The following is a 25,862-nucleotide window of genomic DNA, read 5'->3' on the forward strand; positions in this document are numbered from 1 at the left end:
TGAGAGTTTAACACTTACAGCTTTTCATCACCTGCGGTTTTAAACTCATTTGTCAACTCCTCTCAGTCTCTGCTGGCCTCAGCGATGGACCACATAACAGCCTGAGAGGTTTATGCCAGATGTATAAGACTGAACAGTACAGCACTGAACTCAAATACTGCAGGCGCCTGCCAGGCAAAGCTCAGCTGGCAGGCAAAGGTTGAGGGTGGGTTGCTAAGTATAGGCAGGCACACAAACAGAAATGTGCATATGTGAACATGAAGAAGCGTGTAAAAGAATACTGCAGCTCTGGTTTTTTACACTAGTCACTTTAAACTAGGTGAAGCACGCACCCACTTGGGCTACACATAGCTGTTATCTCCATGGCCTTACAGCCACAGGCAGGCTGTCAGATAGCCAAGATATGGAACAGATAGCTGATCTCTTTCACCAATCTGTTCAGACAAGCAGCTCTGTTTCTCACACTCTCACTGCAGCGCCATAAATCAAAACAGAACCAAGCAGCCTAGCTCTGTGCTTTCCCCGCTATTTTGGCGCGCAAAGACATATAGCGCCAAGTGTCTCACAGCTGGGCTCACTGGCTTTAGCTGGCCTTTGGGACTCGAGGAAATAATTCCAGTTTTGTCTGGTTTTCGTTTCATATGATCCTTCTGAAGCCCCTGGAGTCATGTACAAACCAGGTGAACTTGGAATGCTTGGTTTTTCTGGAGAGAGCAGTACAAACATCAGCACAATTTAACAACAACTAACACTAAAAAAGGGGATTGTAAGTATGTTTCATTATTCTTGGTTAGTTAAAAAAAAAACAGCAATCATCCTTTAAAGGTTTCCTATAAATGGAGAGTTAAAAGCTGGCATTTATGTTGGGGGGCTGATGAGGGATTTAGTGCAGATTGTAAGTGGTTAGGTCGTAGTCTAGTTGGGAAACTGGATACTCCCTTCAAACGTTAAACTTACATGCAACTCTCTGCAGGATGATAATAAAATAACCCTGTGCATGAACATGTGGGCAGAGCAACATTCACATAAAGTTTGAATAGATTTGCATGGAAAATAGCACATTGTGTCACCCTCAATCACAACATCAGAAGACAAAACATTGCCTAAGTTACACCAGACGTGCACACAAATCCCACCCAGTGCATGGCGTCTTATCTCTCTACACACAACTCGACCCAATTTACAGCGAACAGTGGACGGAGTAGACGGAAATCTATTTCAGTGAGCTCACCCACCACAGATTCAGCCGCAGAGGTTGGAGGGAAAAAACTTTCTCTCACTTACTCAACTCTAAGCACTTGAAACTTTCTCAGCCGTCAGACACATATATTTTCTGCCTTAAAAAGCAGGAAAATGAAAAAGGCCAATGCAGTCCAGATCGCCAGAGACAGAGAGAAATCCCACCATGGTGCATCTAGCCTTTACATCAAGGCAACAGAGAAAAATAATATATCCAGAAGTATTTGAGGCAAAACTAAGCACGAGTATATCAAAAGCATAGCCTGTGATTCTCTGGTGTTTCTGTGTGCTTCTAAAAAACTCTGCTAGCATATCAAAAAGTGCAGAATGACAGGAGAATAGTTCTAATTATAGAGCAAAAACCCAAAATCAAAGCACTGAATGAAGTAGAGATCAGGTAGGGAAAGACAGCACATTACTAACCTTGTCATCATGTTTCATCTTCCGTCAACAAATGTTCATAGTTGATTTAAAAATAGCTACAACAACAGCAGGAACTGATATTTTAAAGGGCAGGTGTCACTTTTAAAGCCTATTTTTAGGTTTTGTGTCAAAAGTCAGCAGAATAAACATTTCATCTGTGAAGCAAATGTTTTTTGTTTTTTTAAATCAGCCTGGTTTGATTAGTGTTGTGTATTAGCATGCTGATCTGGCAAAGCAGCCATAACACAATATCTGAATGCAACTGAAACAGGAAACAAACATTTCAAAGCACATAATCTCAGATGCTGCCATGCACAGTCATCACATTTTTTTGGTTTTTGTTGTTGATGCACGTACTGTAAGTGATCACTGACATCCCTGAAGCTGAACCTCACTTCAACAGTCTCAGTGGATGTGTATGTGGAAGTTGTTTCCATATGGAGGGATCAATCTGTCTCCATCTGTTCCTCTTTCATGCCTACTTAACTGCTCTGTCTGCTCAGAGTAGCTGAGTCAATTGACCTTCTCTCTTGAATCACACTCCGTTATTTTTCCTTGTATGGATCAGGTCATTGAGGCTGTTCTGATCCTTGTCAGTGAACTGGTCTAAATCGACAAGCTGGAAGTCACTTCTGGTTCTGGAGAAAACACTTTAAAGGGATCTCTATTGGTTGTAAATGGGAGGAGAAGTGTTAAAATCAGTTTGGATTTTGCAGTTAGACTGTTTTTCTTATTGGCAGTGGACCATTTCAGTCTCACGTGAATGTGTAATTTAGACGGTTTTAAGTCGTAAGGTACGTGTCCACAAGATGCGGCACGTTTACATGCAGGAAAAACGCATCTAGTAGACACGTAGCATTAGCACAATATTCCCTATGTCTCTATGTATATGTGTTTCTGAAATGCTTGAAACTGCAGCTTTCAGAAGTCACCTGTTGCTGCGACACCTCTGCAAGCTCAAGCTTCGATTTTTTAATATCATATTTTCACAGCACTCAGCTAGGGGCCCCACAGGGATATCACACATCATCATTTTGATGCAAACCTAGTCCCTCCAAAAGGTAATTGAGCTTCATTTTCTTGACTGCTGTTTCTGGCAACCATCCGAGAGCTACAATTATGTTGAAAAAGAGGAAATTTAGACATTATTCCGATTTTTGGCAATCAAGAAAAGCCCAAGAAACCAATTATAGGAGAGATATTTGAATAGTATTTTGGAGAAGTTTTCACATTTGCATATGAATTAGACATTACATGCTCAAATGGATTAATGCAGGGACACTGAATACTGATTAAACCGGAGTGTTGTAGGAGAAGTGAAGTGACGTGGCCCAGATTTCTCTCTGGCCCTGTGAAGGCGCATTTGCAGACACTGGACTACTGTAAATGTGTCTGAAATGGGTTGAACTGCGTAACTGTCTGATAAGATTGGAATGAATGACTAATATTACATCTGATACAAGTGTGTGATAGCGGCCGACTGTGTCAAAGGGTTAGCAAACAGCAGAGGAGGAAACTGCAGAAAGTACAGTTGCAAAATCCGAAGGACAAAACTTCAGGCAGCCAAATTTATATTAGTGAGGGGCCAAATGTCCACTAGAGAGGAGACTGCATGTGCTTCAAATTTAAAACAAACTTCTGATTACACATGATAACAATCTAAGCAAGAATGTTCATGAATTTCTATATATTTGGTATTTTTCTTGCCCTCTTTATCAGCAGAATATACTTGAAAAGGCATAGACTCCACAAATACGTGCAAAAACTGCTAACCTATGTTGTTTCTCATACTCAGAAGTGGTTTAAAGTCATTACTTATCCTCTTCGACAGCTACTAGACAGCCCTTTTTTTTGGCAGGACTTATGCTGTTTTGCATTTTTTTATTCAGCAAATTCTGTATCTGTGATTAAACTGCTTTTCTATATGTCAGTGAACAAAGCTTGATGTATTAAACTTCTAATGGTGTGGTCATTTTTGGTTTGTGCTAATTGTGTTTTGAGTACAACTAATCCAGAGTCTGTAAAGGGTTTTACAGAGCCATGCACTGCTTCCTTTAAAAAATTCAGTGAAGCCATGATGTAACACTGAGAAAGCCCCTCTTGGCTTAAAATAACAATTTAACTTGAGATACTTGCACTTAGTTACCCACTTTTGAAATGTTAGACAGTAAATAATGCTCTGCTGAGAACTTAACCAAACTTTGTTTTGGTTACAAACAAACTTAAAGACACCCTCCATTGAGAATTGCGTTTTTACCTTGTTAACATGTCAATATGGTGTTTTCGTTCATGAGTAAAATAAGCATTCACAACAACATCAAGGATAGTCTTAAAATGTGGATTTAGACTTCCAAGGTTTCATACGTAACACACCTAAAGAACCAATCCTGCCTTCCTGTACTTTCAGGATCATTACCCTTCAGAATTTGATTGCAGTTCAAACATTTATAGCTTTAGTTAAAACTAGAACATTCTATTACATAGCAAAGACTAGCTATACAGTGTTTGAGCAGACTGATGAAGTGCCAAATGGCTGAGAGGCGAGTGGCGGGTAGTTCATAGATTCATGCAATTCAGAGGAAGCAAAGGTGAAGAGTTACATCTAACCCATTTAAAGGAAGGAAGGGATCATTTTCCTGAAAAATAATATCTAACTTTAACACATAGAGATGAGTAGGGGTTAAATTGACAACCAGAGGGAGGCTTTAAGGCTTCAAGTAACCTCATCACTGGGAGAAACCTCATTACCAAGAAATCAGATAACTCCTAAACCTGTGTCTGTGAAAAGAGATGTACCGCGCTGACAAGACTTACATTGTGTTCTCTTTGGCAATAATACACAAGCAAGGAGTATTAGCTGTCACACTGAGCATAATCTGCTGCTACTTACTTCTTGTCGTGATGATAATTGTGATTGCGGACATTACCCAGGAACTTCTCACCAGGTTGCTAAAGTCCAACTAAACATGCTGATTTTTGCCTGATTTGCAATCACTAATTGGTTATGTAATATAGAGTAAAATATCACAGGGTAGGCCACATGCAAGAACAAATTTTAAAAAATATATTCTAATATGAGAGTACGTCAGTGAAGCCACTTGTGTGTCTGAAAGGCTCCCACTTCCAAATGTGATAAGCAAGTTTTTCATTAAAAACTAATCTTTCTGAAGGCAACTTTTCAACTTCTGACCCAGTTCATTTGTCAAAGTCTTTTTTAATCCACCTCTTACGTTAAAGGGTCACACACACACAAATACACACAGTCTGCTGTTTCAAACATTGTCACTCAGTCATTTCAAATACAAGAGCAGTGAAACATTCAGTTTCTTGGGAGTAAAAAGCTGTTCTCTCTATTACTATGTTCAGTAAAAAAAAAATAAAAAATGATGTAAAACACACCACAATGTTCTGGGTGAGCCGCTTGTCTTTGTGCCGACCGGGCCACCGTGTTTCCTTGTTTAATACAGTCATGTTTGTGAGGCAGGAAGTTCAGGGAATCCAGCTGTCACATTCCCAGCATTTCAGAGGTGCGCTGAGTACATTCTTCTCAAACTTGTCAGCAAAGTAGTTGACTGAAGAAGAAAACAAGCGATCCGAAGAATGACTGATTGAATGAGCATGTGAACAGGTCATTTATTTTAGTGAAGGACAGAAAATATAAATGTAAGGCTGAAAAAATACAGAATTTATAATTAAATCCCACAAAACTAGAAATTAATAACTGTACAGATTAAAAATGTGACCAAGTACAGTAGGCAAATGAGTCAGCGGTTGAATAAAATGGAGCAACCAGTCCGGTTACAAATAGGATGGAGTAAAAGTGTGTCAAATTGAGTGCATTCTCTTTTCTGTCTTGCGCTGCTTGAACATACCACGTCATTAAGTCTGCATGCATTTTATCATCAGCATCAACTTGTACTCGTGACTCTTTGTAAACCAAACCACTTACGCCTCAGGCTGCCGCAGCTCACAAACAATCGCACGAATTCCCGCTCTGGTTAATCTCATGTTGCTCAATGACACTCCCTCCAGGTACATACTGCTGAATTCCATGCAAGTTGTAGGATTTGCATTGAAATGGAATTTAGGTCCTTGCGCAAACTTGCAGATACTGTATTTATATGAGTTAATATTCTTGTAACATATCCCTCAAAACATCCCGGAAACTAAAAATTCGGAACATATTCCGACACGTTCAGTCAATCTGTACTCTGAGTAGGTGACTGTGTGAACGTGCAGACAAGGACTTAGCGATGACAAAGTGGAAGAAGGTCGCATCCAGCCCGGCTTCATTCTTGTAAAGCTTGTAAAGAACGTGAAGGAAAATGGATTTGGCACCGGTCTCTCAGACAGGAATGTTGTCAGTGCAAGCCCTTGTAGCAAGTGTCTAGTTTTGACTTCACAAAAACATTGTGTCATGATGGCTTATCTTTAAAACTTCACAGTCAGCTCCACCTGCAGTAGATTAGAGGAGCTCTGTTTTGAATATTAAAAAAGTCTGGTATGCTACTGCACTCAGTATGCATGAGGTGGTGCCTGTCAAAAAAGAGAACCTAAAAAATATCACACTATACGACAAAATTCTTCTAATGATACATCACACTGAAAAAACTGAAAATCACAGATGCTTCCTACACTAAAGGGACCCATAATGAAGAGATAGAAAGATCATATAAAAGACCAAATATACACATGGACGACTGCTAATTGTAGCCTAAAAAGCATTGTAATATGCAGCTGAAACAGTAGAGCCCTGCTTTGGCTCAGTGGTAGGAGAGGGGCTCTGGGGTAGGGGGTGGGAATGGTAATCAAAGGGGAGAGGGCAGACAGTAGTCAGCAGCCTGGGGTTTGTGTTCTGATGTGGACAGTGACTCAGTGTTTCCACAGTGGGATCTGCCAAACAACAGGCCTCCCACAACACCGCTTCTGTCAGCGCTCCACACTCAGTCGCACTCAATAGGAGCAGCTGGCAGCCAGTCGGTGTCAGATGGATGTGACCAGACAATAGATGTCAAATTTCTAAATCTCAGCTAGTTACAGCTGGGGAGAAAGTTACCTCTGTTTGATCCCCAGAACTGAGGGATTTGTAAAGGCTTTGATGAATTACACATGATTTTGGAAAACTCCAGACCATGCATTGGAAACTGTCAAAGTGGCGGCCATGGCAGCAGATTACTAGTATCTGTTGTCTAGTTGCCTATCTACAACACTTAAGGAATGTTTCAGTCCTGTTATCCGTTTGACTGCAATTTAACAGATAAAAGTCACTCTTAAAGCCCCTGTTATTTCACATCTGTTAAGTATATTACAGCTTGCAGTCCCTCCTGGAATTCGCGACGTTGCAACAATTAACGCAATTTGAACCAATCTCCGTGAATTCTGCATGACCTTGCAATTTTGTCCAATCATTGCAGCTTTTCTGCAATTTTGGCCCACCTCCCGTGAGGTCCACCAATCATAGCAGTTTCCAGCGCAAACATAATGCACGTACGCCACCCAATTCACTTCCTTGTTTATGGTTTGCAGATGCAGACATGTCCCATTCTAATGCCTCTCATTTACCAACAAAAATTACTGCTGAAGACCATCTAAAACAATTCCCTGATGTTCTTCACCAAAGCAGAGGTAAACTGTTTTGCACCCCATGCAATATTGTGGTGGAATACAAACGAAAATCATCGACTGACAAACACTTTTCTGCTGCGAAACATATTTGGAGGATGGCTGAAATGAGTGGACCACAGACCAGACAAATCACCAAGATGGAAGCTGTTGCATCCAGATCTGTTGGAGCACTGAAAGAATGAAAGTAAGTTAGATGAATTATTTGACGTGACAAGCCGTGTGCGTCCGTGTGTGTGCCAGGATGTGAATTAACTTTTTAAGCCACAGACAGATGTGTCCAAATATGATTCATTCAATAGTAAATTACCATTTTGTGTTTTAAATCTATCAACCACTTCATGTTAAACCAGTGCTGCTAATTTCACACCATGGTTTGCCAATTTCTGTGTAAATGGGTTGAAGCGTGTTAAAGAATTAGTTTAGGAGTAAATATTGTCAATTAAAATGTTGAAACGTTCTAAAAGCTGAAAAAAATGCAACTTTTTTGGCAATTGTCACTGTCTCTCGCAATTTCATCGCAACAAATACGCTTAAAAGATTGCAATTTTTTTAGAAAAGCTGCCGCGAATTCAGGCATTTTAGGCTGCGACAATCTGAAAAAAGCTGACATAACAATCAGCAGATATTATCAGTAAATACTGGCCAGTCACAGATAATGCGTATTAATATATATGCTTTCCTAAACCAAGAATAAAAATTCCAGAACAAAATGCAAATTAACGATAACTGAAAAGAATTTAGAAATGGTGTTATCACATAGCTCTTCCTGTAGAATGGCTTCAATGCCATTGTTGATAATATTCTCAGCAATGTCTGCAGCACATGTAGCATAGTATGTACTACAGCTGAGCAGAGTCAAGAGGTGTCGTCACTTCAAGTAGCTAACTAGTTGTGAAATATATTGCTGAAAAGTTCATAAAAATCCAATTCGGTCGGGCTCCAATATTCATCACATATTCCGGACAGAAACAGTCAAGTTTTTAAAAAGAATTTGATTTGGATATTGCTTGGTGTTATAGGTAAATTATTTAATCATCTTCATCCAACTAAAACTCAGTGAGAAGAGCACACAAGAGACACAAACATGCAGAAAAATCTGACATGAAAGAACCACAAAAGGACAAAATTTGGGTTTTTCCCTGAGAGTAAGAGGCTGATTTAGAAAATAGTCATTTAAGGACTTCGTGCAAAATCTCAAAAGTTACCATGAATGTCTCACATACCGGTCTGATATATTTGAGTGAAATGATGAAGGATAAAGCAGCAGAATAAGAAGAGTCGGAGGCATACTTTGCTGAGCAGCCAGATTTCATCTGCACATGCAGCTTTTCGAGGTAGTGCAAACCAGGTTTCTGGGATTCTAACAAAGACAGATTATTTAACCCCCACAAAAGTTGATCTTAAACTACAGTTCAAGGTCAGAAACAGGTCACGGTTGCCAATGGTGTGCGGCAACTTACAAGAATAACAGTAACTGAGACAGAATCCCTTGGCGAGACCACATTGGTACGGTCCCAGCCTGAAAATGAATATATACAGTCGGGAAGGATGTGTAGCAGGTGTGCATCTTTGTATAACCTTCTACCTGTGAACTCTGCCAATAACTACAATGTGGCTTCCAAGAATCCATGAAAAACAAGTGAAAGGCAGGTCTACAAAAAAAATTTAAAAAAACAAAGAAATTCAAACCAGGTAAAAGCATTTTTTCTTCTATTGACTCATCCATCAGACAGAATGAGTTTCTCAGAGGCATGAAGAGTGAAGTAGTTTGTCTTTCTGCAATATTTTCTGGATCACAAATGCACAAACTAGTCATTTTCTCCTGCACAAACACAGAAGACATTGCTAGTTTGTGGTATGTCAGAGCTGTAAAAGACAGTGTGAGAACACACAGCAGAATTATGTATGGCGTATGTAATCAAACAAATCTGAAAATAGCTGCTGTGTCACTTTTAATTGGAATGAATTGATCACGCCTTTAAAATCATTGCACAAGTATGTGCAACTGCTTTACACAACTCCAACAACTCCCAGACGGTCACACATGCAGTGGAGATGATGCACAATGCACACAACCACCAATATCTCTGGTCTTTAGTGTTCAAAGCCCTGACTCATCTCAACTAGCTGCATAACTCACTGTCAATAGCTCAGCCCTCTGGAGAACATATGCGCTCTAACCTTGCCCCGTTCTTGACATTTTTCCTGTTCGTGGGGCAAAACAAAGAAGCACTTACAAGTTTAAAATCAGAAAGCACATCAACTCTTTTCACAGGTTGCGTTCCCTCGTGTATCGGTACTGCCTGGCTACCGTAAGGAATGCTGCTGTTGACTACAGCCCTGTCTCAGAGGGATTTACAGGGCAGGCTGGTTGAAACCAACATTCTGCCCAGGCTCTGCTGAACCCGCCACACATGGGGAACATGTGTTATTGCTGTGGCAACAAACATAAGTATTCAAAAACCAGAGGGTCAAAAATGCAAGAAGAAGAAGAAGTAGCCACATATGAAAAACACTGAAACGGCTCATTTCTGGTACCTGTTGTTTGGTGGCTTATAAATATGTAAGTTGGCTCTTTTCTGCCTCATGAACTTTGATGGTGGCTGACTGAAACTGACTTTAAAGGTTATTAGGGATAAGATTCATGGAAAGGAGAGCTCGATGCTTAAACAGAGACAAGGCAGAATCTGGGTTGCCAATGAAATCACAATGTGAGGGATAACCTTCTAAAACGGTATTCATTTTTGACAGTTTGGTCAATATTTGTGCCATACTTCAGTCACCGAAATAGGAATTGCTCTTTTAAGATGCATTTTTACATTGAATTTTTTTGCCTAAAGTTACTTTTGTAATGTTGAACACGATGTTTTAAATGCCCCAATTTTTTCCCTATGGTTGTGGTCCCATCATTTTATAGATGGGCCAAAGAAGCATAAATTGTAAAAGAATATTTCTGTTACTGATTTTGGTTACCTTCCTAGAATAAGAATCCTCAGTATGAGACACATAAGTGACACTGAGTCTTATTAATGAGTGATTTTTTGTTTAACCCCTTGGTGCCTGAATTTATTTACAATTTTTAAAAAAAAAACATTTTTTGTGTTTTTGCTTTCCAGCTGATGCTAAAATAAGTGGAGATTGTTAATTTATCTATTACACATAGAACATAGATACATAGATATATAATAATAATAACAGATATATAATAATTAGGTCCCAGTCTGACCGGTCCTACGAGAAACGAGTGCTTGCAAAAGGTTCCGAGGCACGTATTGAATATGTACAAGTCGGCATTGGGGGAATGGATACGCTGTCTCACCTGCAGTCTGAATGAAAGTAGTATGTTGCGAATTTGTGACAATAGGTGTCAAGGGGTAAATGTCCAGTCCAAAGCATTAACAAGACATCCAATGCAAGGACAGACACACTTCCCAGCAAAAGATCGTAAAAAAAATATTTTAAAAATGTGTTTTCACTAGGATGCAGTTTGATTTATTATATTAAGCAAGCTAGGTAACTGATTTCAGGTGATATTGCCCAGCACCTGAGCACAATGGTGGGCAGAACTGGTTGTCATTTTACATGCATTTTAACAGATTAATTGACATAGATTTGTGGCGTGTCTGAAATTTAGGCTGGCTATCTGTTCAAGCTCCAGTTTCCATCACTGCTGCTGTCCAACAATCTGTTATGAAGTGCAGTGAGCCTGTTTTAATATTATTGGAGTCTTATTTTACATGTTGTGACTGAAACTGTAGTCTTGAGATTGTTGTGATGAACTACATCATTGCAGAACAGACTGATCAGACCGTCTCTATCCTCCAGCCATCTGTGGCTCCATATTCCACTGATTCTAAATCTATATAGTATGAGGAGAAACGCTGCCTGTTCTGGCCCAGCAGAGAGATTGAAATGTGTTCTGTGAGTTAACACAATGTATAAGAGTGGAGCATCTGTCCAAATTTATTCCCATTTGGAAAAGCAAATTTCCACATAAACACTGCAACCCAAAACTATGCAACATTTCTTGAAGTTACTGCAAAGATACTATATATTTTCTCTGCTTAATGCAAATACAACATTGCTTTATACACAGCAACATAATGGATAATAGATATTATACGGCTGACAGTGGAGTAGGAGCTGTAAATGTACGGGAAGTCAAAACTGCTTGCACATAAATCAGCCAGGTTCCTTTAAGCAATGCCTTTCTGAACTGGGATCATTTCTACAGAGCAGGATATCAAGCCTTTCAAAATATAGTCCACAAGGTTTTCCTGCAAACCAGCACAGCCAACCTACAGAAAGGAATCCCACCGCTGCTGACATCAGCCGGCTCTCTGTTGGCTGAACTGGCCAGGAGGTTATTTGTGACCTTGTATGTACTACTGTTCTGCAAAAGGTGTCCATGTCTAACCTCATTCCACTTTTAACCTGCCCTCACGTCTCATTTTCGTCACTAACAGCAGTAAAAACATCACTGTGATTCCCAAGACTGCAAGTACTAAAATAGTTAGTTTACGAAGTTGCTGGCAGCCAAACATTTGTTTTACAAAAAAGTAACAGCCATTGAAAATAAGAGATATAAATTTTGCAAGCATCAGAAGATACAGGACACCAGCTTGCCAAATATAACAGCTTCCATAAATGGAGTGTAGGGTAAATCAATATTATATTTAGAGCTGAAATGCTTTGTCAGTTCATTGAGTAGTCATTTGACAGAAAATTAAAACGAATGATTCATTCTTAAAAGCTTTTTTCCAAGCAAAAAAGTGGACAAATTATTTGTCAGTTTTTTGAGAAAATAGCCTGAATATTAACTGTTAAAGAAAATAACTTATTATATAACTACTTTGTTATCTATAGCATTAAATACATGCAATGGGAACTTTATTAGGTTATTTCACTGTCAATAGAAACATATAACACAACTCTATATTTCAGTACTGATAACAGAATTGAAATCAAAGGTCTTTTCGAAACACGACGTCCTTCAGAGCTGCAAATTGGTACTGTAATAAATTGTCACATTGCATACAGACATTCATATCTTGACCCAGATGCTGTTTAAGCACAATCGGCAACAGCAACACAAACACACAGCTGGAAGCAGCTCCTGCTTTCCTTTTCTGACACACATTCCAGACCAGTTTTGCAGGCTCATAAAACTGCACCAGAGTGCTGTGACAACAGGTTCTTACATAGGCTGCCTCTTGGCCTACTTCTGCTTAGGGAGAAAGAAAACCAGAACAGTATAGAGTCCAGAATGCAGGATTACTAGTAGCTTTGAAATGCTCAGAAATGCCTAGTTGGTTAACGGAAAATTAATTTCAAGTCCTCCAGCAAGTGCCTTAGCAGATAAAAATAACCCAAAGACACCATCTTCAACCAACACGTGCCCTTATTTCTGAGATAAATAGACGTGTTGATGATGGAAAAATTCAGTGGATGCACACCTGTTATTATGCTGCTCCTCATTTTTCTTCCTTATTGCTTACAGCTTATCTGTTTCTTTTATATCACTTTCTACTCATGTTATCACTTCATGGTCACTGGAACACTAACAGGGAGTTACAAGTCAGAGTTTTGTACTCTAGCTAAACTGCATGAACCAGTGAGCTAACGTAGCATAAAACTATATTCCGAGACATTGGATCGCATTAGAAATTTTCAAATTCTTACTCCAACCCATACACCTTGAAATAAACTGGCTGGCACAATAACGCTGCCATTCAGCGTCACTTTAAACAAGTTGTACAGTATTTCATGCCAGAGGAAATCAAATGATCACCTGATGTTCAACAAGTCAAGGTAACCTTTCACTGGTTGACTAAACTATGCAAGACGAGTCCATCTGTAGCCTCTATCTGCATTCCCCACAAACCAGGCAGGTCATAGCTGACGATATCTGCCTGTTCACGCCTTCTGTCCTGCATGGAATGCAGCTACACTTCCCACCTCACACACACACACATACACACACAGTAGCACTAACACGCAACTCTGTTTGCACACGCATGCAAACATGCACGCAGACACACCGGCAACCCTGGGCTGCGAGGTTGGTGGTACCCACAGGAAAAGCTGACGTGTTTACATTCAAATAATACCCAGAGGGATAAAGCCCGGCTGTTGTTGTGGAGCGCTGTGCGAATGAGGGACTTCAAAACAAGCTTTGAAAAGCCGAACTATTAGGCATTACAAGGGGTTCTGTTTCATCGCAAGCTCATAATTGAATGTTTAAAGTAAAAATGTGGATTACAGGCACTAAACACAAGCAATAAGTAGATTACTTTCTTACAGGGATCAACTGACTAAACACAGCTGACCAAACATTTGTGGAACCAGCACTGACAAATACGTCGAAGTTACAGTTTGGGACAATTAATGGAGGAAATACTATACAAATCAATTAAAGTCTGGTGATTTAAACTCACTATGTAATATATGACAAAGTTAAATCCTCAAAAAAAAGTCCAATAATGAGTTATCCAAGCTGAGTCCATCTGAAACATTCAGATCATTACCATATTTTTATGAAATCAAGATTTACTGGTTTAATAAATTAGAATTACTGCTAAATCAGTGGGATGCATGCAATAATATCTCTTCTGTTTCTGATATACTGCTGGCCTGTCCTGCCAAAACGAGCATTAAAGTCAGCTTTAAAAAGGCTTGATTGGAAATGTATGTTTAATGTGTCATAAAATGCACACAAAAAGTCCCGTATTTTTTAATACACCACATAGCAAATCGCTCCTGTTAATACATAACAGTGTGCTTTTAAAATAGTATCACATCACCCCGGTGCCGTTTCTCAGGCTTCACCAGGAAATAAATATATACTTGTATATATAGTGTGTGGAACTGGTGCACAGATCCTGGAAACCAGCAACCACAAACCATACAGCAGAGACAACCAAGAACTCGCTCACAAAAACTTGAGTCACGACCAGTTTTTTAGTGTCTGTCTGCCTCCCAGTCCACAAGCCCTTCAGCTCGGTTAGGAGGGGTCTTTATTGGATCCACAAGGAGAGCTTTCAGTGTGCCGGGTCAGGGGAAGGCTGTGTTTATTCACCCATTTAAACACAAACACGCACACAAACACAGCGTCTTCCACAGTTTCCACTCACACACTGGCTGCTGTGTATCCATTAAATTTCAGAGTCTCTCTCATCCCTGCAGTTTGTTGGCACATCCAGGTTTGTTGATGTTGTTACTGGCATGTGTGTGTGTGTGTGTGTTAAGTGTGTGAGCATGTAGTGTTTCGATGTGTGTGAAGTTGTAATTCATTTACATCATGCTGGAGAAAATGAGCTCAATCGGCTTGAGGAGGGTTAGGAGCTGGAGTTATCTGCTGCTTTGGGTCAGAAATTGACAAATGTGCTGACATGGGTGGCAAATATAGTCACTAATATAGTGTATCTACATGTTGGCAGTCCAAGGCAATTTGACTGCTTTATATTACATCCAGTCATAGCTGTCACCATGGACTTTTCCAAGATTTAAAGCAGATGCACATCCAGTAAAAAGTGGCATGACTGGAGCTTAAAGGATGTTATGCTAAATCTGACAACTACAGGGCTTTATGGGCTACTCAGTTTTGAGGAAACAACACCAAACCTGAGACAGACCAGCCCAAATCATGCCAAAGTCTTAATAGGAAAGTCTTGTCACTCAGCATTCATCTTGGTAACACCACCACGGCATTATTTCAGGCTAATAACACCAGGCCTTCATCTAAATACAAGAGGAAGAGCTGTAACAGCAGTTTCAAGGGTCACTGGGACATAAAAACAGCACGACTACAATCACCAGTAAAATCTAAGAAAACTCCATTTAAAAGGTTTGGTAACTTAGCCTCAGAAGAGGGTTTACAAAGCTTTCTTCCCAACAGATTATACACTGTCATAAATAAATAAATACATCTTTGAAAATAATAACCTTTTAAAAGTCTGGTAAAAACTCTAAATCTGGCAGCATGAGTTTCAGAAATGATAAATTAAAAAAAAAAAACAGTGGACTACTGTAACACTAAGAAAAGTGTAAAAAGTGTCAAGATAATGGCAAATATTTGTAAAATAATCAGATATTTTTAGCTGATTTAAACAAAGTACAATCCTGTAATTTTTACTGTCATACTTGAGGACATTACTTACAGTTTTGTCCTGTTTTCTTTTTGTTTTTCTTTTACAGTAAACATATATATTACACTGTTTTTCTGTTATTCTATTTAAAAAATCTTAATCAAAACAAGGAAAACAAAAAATTATGTTACTCTGCATTTTTCTCTTGGTTACAGCGTGTTCAGGTCGGTAACATTCTGTCCTGGACTCTAGTTTTCTATTCAGATCAGTTCTGTCCTATTTTTGCAGACTGGATTCAGCAGGTCGCCAGGAGGTTTGCTGGGCCTCTTAGCCTGTGGCTAACACTATCTAGAGCAACAGTAAATCTTTCTAACGTAACATAAACTTGAGAAAACTGCTCTAACTGACAGACACGTCTCTCTAGCAGAGATACAACCTGCAAAGACTGAACAAGAAGCACAACCCTCACCACAAATCAGGAAACTGGCAACTTTCACTGTGACTGAGGCTAGAGTTGGCAGAAAAGTTGAGATGGCCCCATATTTAGCTGTGATAATCATTATTAATGAATTAACGTAATTATTAACGATAGGTTCCCTAGTATTATGTGCTGTTAAAATATAGCATTTAATGTATATTAGTTACAAATACAAGAAGTTAGGGGTCTTTTTGGGTTACTAATAATCAATATTAGCCCTAAAAACAAACACATTGGCCGAGTCCCAATAGGTTGTAATTAATGTTGTCAAATGATTAAAATTTTTAATCACATTAATCACAGAGTTGCTGTGGATTAATTTCGATCATTACGATTAAATATCACTAATTTTTTAATCTATATTAAATTCATTTTGCATGAGCAAACATACTCAAGAAAGAAGGGAATATATATATGGATATTACTAGCATTCACATTTCCCACCAAGATGGCCAGCTACTGTTTAGCATCTTCCATTTTGAGTTGGTTCCACCACTACTGGATCAACTGCCCATTTGTGCATGTGCGGTGGCATGCACAACGGTAAGTCTATTTGGACAAGCTGCCCGAAATGCATTGCCAGAGACAATTCAAGGATTTTGAGTCACTCTTCGCTGCAGATGGGTTAATTGCGTTAAAATTTTTAATCAGATTAATGATAATGGTGGATTAATCCGCATTAACGCGTTAATTTTGACAGCCCTAGTTAAAATATAACATTTAATGTATATTGGTTCCAAATATCAGTTACGGGTCTTATTTGGTTACCAACAATTGATATCAGGCCTAAAAACAAACACACTGGTCGATCCCCAATAGGTTGTAACTGTTTCTGTTTAAGCATAATGCAGAAGTCAGTTTTCTGTTAATGTAGCCATATCCTGTCTTCTCATTCTCATATCTCTACCATTTCACGTATTGACTCAGTTCTGATATAGTTTCTCTTTTCTGCACTGCAGTAATCTTAATAAAGGTAACTGTTGTTCAACATTTATTAACTTCGACATGATTCACTCTGCCCCGGTTGTCCTTGTTGGAAGTACACAAAGAAACTAAACAGAACACCAAGTAGTGTTTTGGTGGCATAACTGCAAAGCAACACAAACACACTAGCTCACAAGAATAAATCCTCTCAACACTGTAGGGCGTAGACACATACACATGGCCTCTGCATAGATTTAACGCAGGAGTATAAATCCAACACACAGTGGGGATTCTGCTTTACGGTCAAAGAGTTGAATCTAACTTCAACACAATGCAACATCGTCTGGCAATATTGGATTTATTACTTCAACTAGATTGTGCGTCATAGTGCATTTTGTCACCACTACCTGTAGCAACACACATCCGCACATATTCAGCCCTGTGATGCAATATAATCGGAATACTTTCATACTTGCCATTTGTGTGAATGAAAATGACTCATTTTCCTGTGTGACTACTGCTCTGGCTTAAAGGTGTATATTACTTTTACGAAACGGATCATGGCTTTAAATGAAAAAGGAAGTTTAGTTTTGTAGCAATCAGAATGGCATCATGGTGCATTTATAAGTTAAGAGTTTTTGTATTTTCCTAGTTTGCATTCTAGTAAGAATGTTCATTTTAGAACAGTGCACACACAGATGCTCTATCACAAGCAGGGAGTGTCAGGTTGTATATTTTTAATATTTTTCACTCACTTCAACCAAATTCTCTCGTTGACCTCATAAAAAAAGTACAACCTCTCACTCCCGCTTTCTATTGCTTCTGTCTTCTGACAACTCTCTAAAGTTTCATCTGAAGTTTTCTTTCTGTATCCACGTCTGCCCTGCTCTCATCTCACTCTTTCAGCCCAACTTTTGATTACGTCGCTGTAGCTCTCTTTCCCTGCTGACTCTCCAGCTTTCTCAATTTAAACATCCATATCCTCCTCCCTCCTCTCTCCTCTCTCCAAGACATCTTTTTTGATTGCCTGCCAGCATCTTTCTCTCTCTCTTTCCCCTCATGTCTCTTCTTCTCTGTCACCTCTTCGAGAAGGCAACAGCCTTCTATACCTTTACTGGAGCTTTCTTAAATATAAAAGCATCTCTCTCTTGTGTTTTCTGTGTTGAAACCACTTTAGATTTTATTACAGTGTTTTTCGCATCCATCAGTTGCATTACAACCTATTATTTAATTAATCAGGGATTTCCTCTCACCTTTCCATCTCATCTTCTCACCTGTTTTTACTCTTTTGCACTTTGTGGAGTAAAAAGGCTGTAATTTCCCACTCGAGGCCCATTTGTTTTATTTTCTCCCATTGCTCTAATCATATGTTAGTCTAGCAGGTCTGTTATGAGCAGTGTCATGTGGGTAACAGTATGCCACTGTGACAGGAAGTATCACCTAGTCAGTTTCGCATCAACAAATGCTTAAACCACAGGTCCTCCAACATGTTGAGAAACTAATGCAGAACACCGTCCAAGTGCCCGGAAATTCTATGCAGTGTTTTTCACACACCAAAGTCAAGCTAAGAAGTACAACTTTTACACGAAAATGTGTTTCTACAAGAGTACAGCAATGTATGTGGTATTGGATCATAAAGACAATGAATTTGAAGCTTTTAGTCTGAAAGGTTAATTTCCTCTTCTAAAACATCCCTTGTAAATTATCCACCCCATTCACCTGGATTTGGTCCCAGCTGAAAAACACACGACATAACTCTTAAAACGTGTCTCAACAAATATAGTTTATCACGGAACTGTCATCTTTGAATTGAACAAGCAAGAACTTGATCCTCCCTCATCATATGAATAAAAAAAAAAAAGATCCGTCTTATAGGTAAAGAAGTATGCCTCTATATTTATCACACCTTGAAATCCTTAAAATTAGAATCAGGGCTTCCAGTTTGGGTGTCAGGAATTAGAAGCTCCTTAGGGAGTAGTGGATGGACTCAGTCTTATTCAACCTTTTACATCTGGGATGTGGAGTTCTCTTTGCAAATTAAAGTGTGTGGTGTCATCAGGCCAGCTCTTAAAAGCTCTGGGAGCAAAAAAGGTGGCTGCATAAGGGATTTAAAAAGATCCCAAAATTATCTGTAATAATCCTTCTAGGAAAATTAGCAACATAGAGTTTCAAATACTGATTTGTCCAGGGCTGGGTGCCAAAGGAAAGAGATGCAAAATGAAGACTCAGAAAAAACCCACAAGAGGTACTTTTGTTCTGGAAAGACAAATCAATGACAGATCAAATACAGCTTTTCAGAAGAACCTTATAGCAACTGTAAAGCATTTCAGTGGAAATGTTATGGTTGGTGCAGCCTGAGGATGACTGCAGCTTGCAGTCAGCTATGAATTCTGCATCATATCACAGACAACACCAGACCATCTGTTCAAAAAGTTCAACCAGGAGTGGACCTTTCAACAGGAGAACTATCCTAAGTACATTGGCAAATCCACCAGGGAATGCATCAAGAAGAAGAAATTCAGGGTAACAGTCAAAGCTGAGATGTGAATCCCATTTCAAAGTACATTCCATTTCAAGGGAATGTACTTATTTTTTCCACACGAGTCTACGTATGTGTGTGTGAACAGGCAGCGTTCATGATCTGCTGATCTGAATCTTCTCCTTTTTGTTGAGATTTTCCCTATTTCAAAATTTACTTTTGGTTAGATACTATCAAGTTTTGACCAGTGGTGTTAGAGAAGGCCAATGGATGAAGTACTTTGGCGTGGAGGCTCAGCAGCCAACTATGCCAAAGATTGAATTCTCCCCGCTTGAGTCGTGGAACTCTGGAGTGCGGTGGACCATCTCAAGTCTTTCCGAGGCTCCAACAAAAGCAAGTGATCACACAAATTGGGGAATTCAGTATCTGAAGGACCTCACCAAAGGCGCTTTTCCACTAGCACTTACTCGACTCGACTCATTTTAGGTGGTTTTCCATTACAATTGAGTACCACCTCATCGTGTCGTGCTGTCATAGCACGGCGGCCCGGAAGTCCCTTAACGTCATTTGTGTGCGACACAAACACAACACAACAATGGACGACATCGAGGCAATGGCAAACCTGCTGCTCAGTCTATGGCTTTCTGTCAGATTGCCAAGTTCCGTGAAGAGCAATGCGCACCGTCGCTGTTGCCAGTTTTGTTTTATAAAAATGGCGGGTTTGGTTTTCGTGAAGGAGTCGCTCTCGTGTGTCGTCACTCCCTATCCAATCAGTGGCCTGCACTTTGTAGACATCACATTATCGGCTCGACTCAGCTGGCTTGGAACCCCGGCCGAGTAGGTGCTGAAATAGCACCCTGTACCAGGTGCTACGTCCTAATGGAAAACTTCACAAACCAAGTCGAGTCGAGTAGGTGCTAGTGGAAAAGCGCCAGATGTAAACAGGAACTCTCTGGGTGACCTCACACTTTCGATCCGTTTGACTTTTGCACCAGAGAAAGACATTACCTCTTCAAAAGTTGTAACCCCTCCATGAGAAAGCAGAAGCACCAAACGAGAAAGAAAATTCGAAATGAAACAATGGCTGATAAATACGCCACAACAACTTTCTTTTTAGAGCACAGCCAACACTAAAAAGCCACGGGCAAAGACAAGCACACATCATTTTGTAGTAGTAACAGTATACTGCAAACTGATTCAATTTAGTCCTGCGTCTCCTTCAAATAAGAAAGCAAGTCTGAATCTATGCCACACTTCGAAGACCAACCCTCAGGCTTGAGTCGAAATGACGCTGGTGTCGAACTGGTTTTCACTCGGCTGTGTGTGAACATGCATGTTTGTTCACACTTGTCTGAATGTAAAATATTCACACATCGAAGTTCGAGAAGTCAGCCCAGGAAGAGGGGTCTTTTGCTGTGACTGGAGCTAAAACAGGAGCTGGGTAAACTCATAGGATATTAATACAGTTACTAAAGCCTATAGATGAATTTCTCATTTCCAAACTATCAAGGATGCAAGCAGAGCACCTGTTAGAAAACTCATTTCTGCAACACTTTTTCCGACACTTTTCATTATTAAGACATAAAGCCACTTGCTGGAAACTTTGATAGGCATCACTCGGCTCTGGAAAGCTGATAAAATACATGCAGAATTTAGAAACAGCAACAGTGTTCAGCTTAGTTCTACCATGCAGGTTAAAAGCACAGACGACCTTCCTCACACAATTAATTAATTAGTAGTTATATAAGACATAACTTTTTTCCTGCTTCCAATTTCTTTCCAGTCAAGCATGATTTGAGCATGGCACACACTTAAAATCCACCACTCATTAGGTTTGTCTCAGTTGAACTCTTAAAGGTTTTGTCCTCCAGTCACACTCCAGTAAGTATGAATCCATTTTCAGAACACAAGTGAGAACTGAATTAAATATTTCAAGGATGACAGCCTTGTCTACCACATAGATGACATAGCCAGCAGCTACGCGTACGTTATGGAAAGTAGATGGAATGTATATGTGACCAATCGGATGCCATGACAGAAAATAGCAGTCTTTATAATTACTGCTATCAGGCAGGACTCCGTGTCTTCACCTCCACATGCTTCTCAGGTCCTCCTGCTGTCTTTATCGCTGAAATAAATTACAGTGGAAGTGCAATTGAGGTTTTCTGTACCAACAACAGAACAATGCCCGGGGCAACACTGACGGCAGCTGAAGTTACGCTGAGGAGAATAATACAGGAAGCAGGAGACAAGAAGACTGAGTTATAAATGAAAAATACTGCACAAGTATTGCTTCACACACATGCAGTGTTGTGTGTGCACACTTTACGGAAAAACACACACATATACACGTCTGGTTTTTGTCAGTTCCCACAGTCCTCTTTGACCTACATCGACAGGGATACAGCAGTCAATAGCAGAGTGAAATGCCTCAAACCGAAAGATTCAATTTCAGTCTCACCTCAGAAAAATTTCTTTTGTTTGACTTCTCTTTTTCAAAAGAGGAACACAGGTGTCTTGTCGAGTTTAGGTTTACCTCAGTTGTTCTGAAGTGTATTATGTATGATATAAGAGTTGGAGACATGCAAGATGCAGTAATTTGCAAATACTGCCCAGAAAAATTGGCTAAAATAATCTAAAAAATGATAATATATGTGCCAAGGTGGCAAATGAAAGTGTTTTTGAAGCCCGTATGCAGGTGTGAAACCCTAAAGATATGATAAAATGAGGAAAGGTCTGGTTCGCATCTAGCATGAGCAATTTCAAGGCTTTTGGCTCTAACTAGAGGAAAACAGCAAACCTTAACATGTCTGAGGTGCCTGTGAGCAGACAGAACCCAAAAGAAGGCCAACCTGGGCAGCAGACACAGACAGTATTATCCTGTTACTTGTTGAGCTGTGTCAGCAGTGAGCAAACCACTTTCTTTGGTAACATCTGCTGAAACACACGCAGCCTCTTTTGAAACGCATTTCTTTGCGAGCGCTCCAAGAACACGGCATCGACCACACACCGGCCTGCTTCTCCTCCTCCGCTCTGCTCATAGCGGCTCAAATGCTCGCTCAGAAGGCAACAAGCCACCACTTGGGTCTGCGTTTCTCTTTCTCTCCCTTAACTTGCACCTTCCCTTGGGAATTTGTGGCTTTGTGACGGCTGGAATTCCCATAAACGTCCGATCCAAAGTGGGCGCAGCCAAAACCGCCATAAATCACCCCGGCGTGATTTGTCGGCCATTCCCACCAGGGCGTCTTCTGGATGGCAAGGAGAAAGGTGGGCAGGGAGGGAAGAGCTGTTCGGAAAAGCCACGAAACTGGGAAAGGTTGACGAGGCATTAAAGCTGCGGTGGGAGAGATTACCCACCGAGCCAAACATCTGCACAGGAGACAGACCTACCTACAGCGCCTCTGAAACCATCCAGGAAATTTAGCTGACACTCTAGCACAGAGAGACTCCCAGTGAAGCACAACTGTGAAATCTTTTTGGAATATTAATTAGGGATAGATGATCATCGGCTTGGCTAATTATTGTGGCCGATATTTGGCATTTTTCTGATTATCAGCACAGTGGTCCCTCGTCTATCTCGGGGTTATGTTCCAGACAACCCCGCAATAGAAGAAAATCTGCAAAGTAGCGACCATATTTCAATAAAGATGGCACCCCCCGTGACAGATGTGTTTGCGAAGCGCTCCTGACACCAACATTTATTGTTGTTCTTTACAGTGCTACTGAGTGTAGCAAATGCTCAGCACTAATACTCAAGGATTACCTATAGCAGAAGTACACTTTTGGACATTGGTAAAGTTTACCACTGGCTTTCCTTGACTGTTAACATATGACAGTATTGCAATATTGCCAACACTTGCATGCAGAATTTATTTGTAACTATTTTTTATCTTATTTTTTATTATTATTTCATTTTTATTATTTATTATTTCATTTTTTCGTATCTCATTTTATTTGTTTCAGTTGTGTGAAGGAAGTTCGCAAAATAAGAATTTCATCACTCAGGGTAACCAATGTGTTCCTGCTGTGTGTATGACAATAAAGTTCTTGAATCTTGAATATTTATTTTATTAGTTCTATATAAGGCTTAAGGCTTTATAAACCCTCCCCACACACCGTGCAGCAACACTATGCGCAGCGATCAGACGTCTGTGAAATGGGCAAGGTGAGATGCTGAAGACGGAGGAGACTGATGCTGGGGTCGCTGAGCCAATCAGCAGCCAGCACTGTACGCTACGCATTTTATTTCAATTAAATATTCTTTTAATATGTTTTAATTATTATTTTTCCTGTTTTTAAGCATTGTTTCCAATTAAATATTCTTTTAATACGTTTCAATTACTGTTTTTCCTGTTTTTAAGCATTGTTTCCAATTTTTTAAGCTAGAAAATGCTTATTTTATGGCAAAAATAATGTAAAATAATGTAGCGATCGCAGAATCAGTCGCTATGACTGAACTGTTGTGCTGCAATGCACCATGGGAGTTTAGGGTGTTGGGGGTTTAAATGTCATTATTGTGGTTTATGTTAGTGTTTGGGGAACATTTCTGAACCTGTAGCATCTTATGATTGTATTCTTACTCATATCAAGACAAACAGTGAGCCAGTTTTGACATATATGGTTTGTTTGAGGGTGTGATTAACCGCTAGGGAGAGGTTTAATGATTTTATCTGTCAGTACGTGGTCAGTTACTTAAGGTTCAGTGAGAGCAACATAACCACTGTTTATGTCCGTCTGTTAAATAAATCACAACCGACAGGCTCAGACAGTTGCAGTCTACGATGTGGCTTTGTCGCATTTTTTCTAGGTTTTGAGCTGAAAATATAGAGGGATTTGATTTAGTTGCAGGTATGTCATGTGTTTTACGACCGCAGGCACTGATTTGCATTTTAGAATTTTAGCACTGACAAATACTCCAAGAAGTACCCAACCCATCCGTAAATATCATGAACGACTGCATCTTGTTCCACTCCCCTACAGCCAAATGAAGTAAAAACGTGGATTGTTCTACATCCAATTTCAAAAGAAAAAGGAGTTTTCAGTGAATTCAGGAAGATTTTGTGCTAGCTATCATGCGTGTCATATATTTGTGGACTAAACAGGGTTGTTATGGTTTGTTCAAGTGTGCACAAAAGCCCTCTATGAAGGCGTGAAAGAGGCTTTCTACCCAACATGTGCCCACAAACAAACAAGAGGATCAGAGCCTTGAAAAAAAAGGACCTTCTTTTTCAAAAGCATCATGCAAAGCTGAAACATTTTCTGTACTCTCGATGGGTGTTTTGAAATGTGCTGCCACTTCAAAACTATTACCAGCAGCTGAACGTGGAAGGGCCTGAGCTATTTTGGGGCCGGAGAGCGTAACTAAAGCAATGACAAGCCAGCTGTGTTTCCACAGCTTCATGCAGGGAGGAGAAGGAGGAGGAGGAGAGGGAGGGATGGGAAAGCAGCGATGATTAAATTTAACTGGCTTCATTCAGGCTGAGGTTTACACAAACTATCTCCTGGGCTTAGACATAAACCCTGTGATGGGAAGCTGTGACATTATGTTTTGACACAGTCGTCTGTACTTCCTGAGGAGACCTCGGGTGCTTCAACATCTGCAAGAAACTGCTGCTCATGTTTTGCCAGTCTGTCCAGCAGTCTTTTATGCAGAGGTGGACTCTCAGAGAAGGACCCTGGAGAAGATTCTCTCCATCCTGGACAACACCCAGCATCCTCTGCACAGGACTGTGATCAGGCAGAGGAGTGTCCACAGTCTGCTCCACAAACAGACTCAGGAACTCTTTTGTCCCCCATCAGACTGTACAACTCATCACTGAGTGGTCAGGGGGGATCTCTGTCAGGATCCCATTAGGACTAGGGATGATCAGACCGATATTGGCATAAAAATGTTATATCAGTCAATGTCGTTATCGTTTTTTTAATCATGAAAACCAATAAACTAATGCCTAGATTTCACCTGCATTTGCCAGACTCATAGAGGGAGGGAGGGAGGGTCTGAACTGTTGTTGGAGACAATTAAAAATAAAAAAAAGCATAAATATGGCATTTTTTCCATAACTTCAGTTGAAGTAGTTTCTTATTTTGCACAGACAATGTTTACATTTAGAAAGCCTTGTTGCATTTGAGAATGCATCCAATGGGGCATCACAATAAAAGTAGGCATGCTGTGTTAATTCCACGACAGGAGATATGTGGTGTTACCTGAAATTAGTTAAATCTCCCACATATATCAGTATCGGTACTGGTAGATATTGGAATCACAAATTCAGAGTTGGACAATATCAGCATATCAGTTATTGGCAAAAATGTCAATATCAGGTATCCCTAATTAGGACCAATGTGATTGTAAAATAGATAGATAGATAGATAGATAGATAGATAGATAGATAGATAGATAGATAGATAGATAGATAGATAGATAGATAGATAGATAGATAGATAGATAGATAGATAGATAGATAGATAGATAGATAGATAGATAGATAGATACTTCATTAATCCCGAGGGAAATTCAAATGTCATTCACCTTAAGTAGTTTACAACAACTGTTTTCATACTACCTGTCAAAGACATTTTAAATCACGGTGCCTCAAAACGTGTAAAT

At 39.8% G+C, this 25,862-nt stretch overlaps 1 protein-coding gene across 1 annotated transcript in view; it reads right to left on the reverse strand.

The window, feature by feature from the left end:
• rapgef6 (Rap guanine nucleotide exchange factor (GEF) 6) overlaps positions 1-25,862 on the reverse strand; it is a 167,235-nt gene that overhangs the window by 140,167 nt on the left and 1,206 nt on the right. The window lies entirely within an intron of this gene.

This window comes from Amphiprion ocellaris, chromosome 14 (assembly GCF_022539595.1).
Source record: "Amphiprion ocellaris isolate individual 3 ecotype Okinawa chromosome 14, ASM2253959v1, whole genome shotgun sequence".
NCBI lineage: Eukaryota > Metazoa > Chordata > Actinopteri > Pomacentridae > Amphiprion > Amphiprion ocellaris.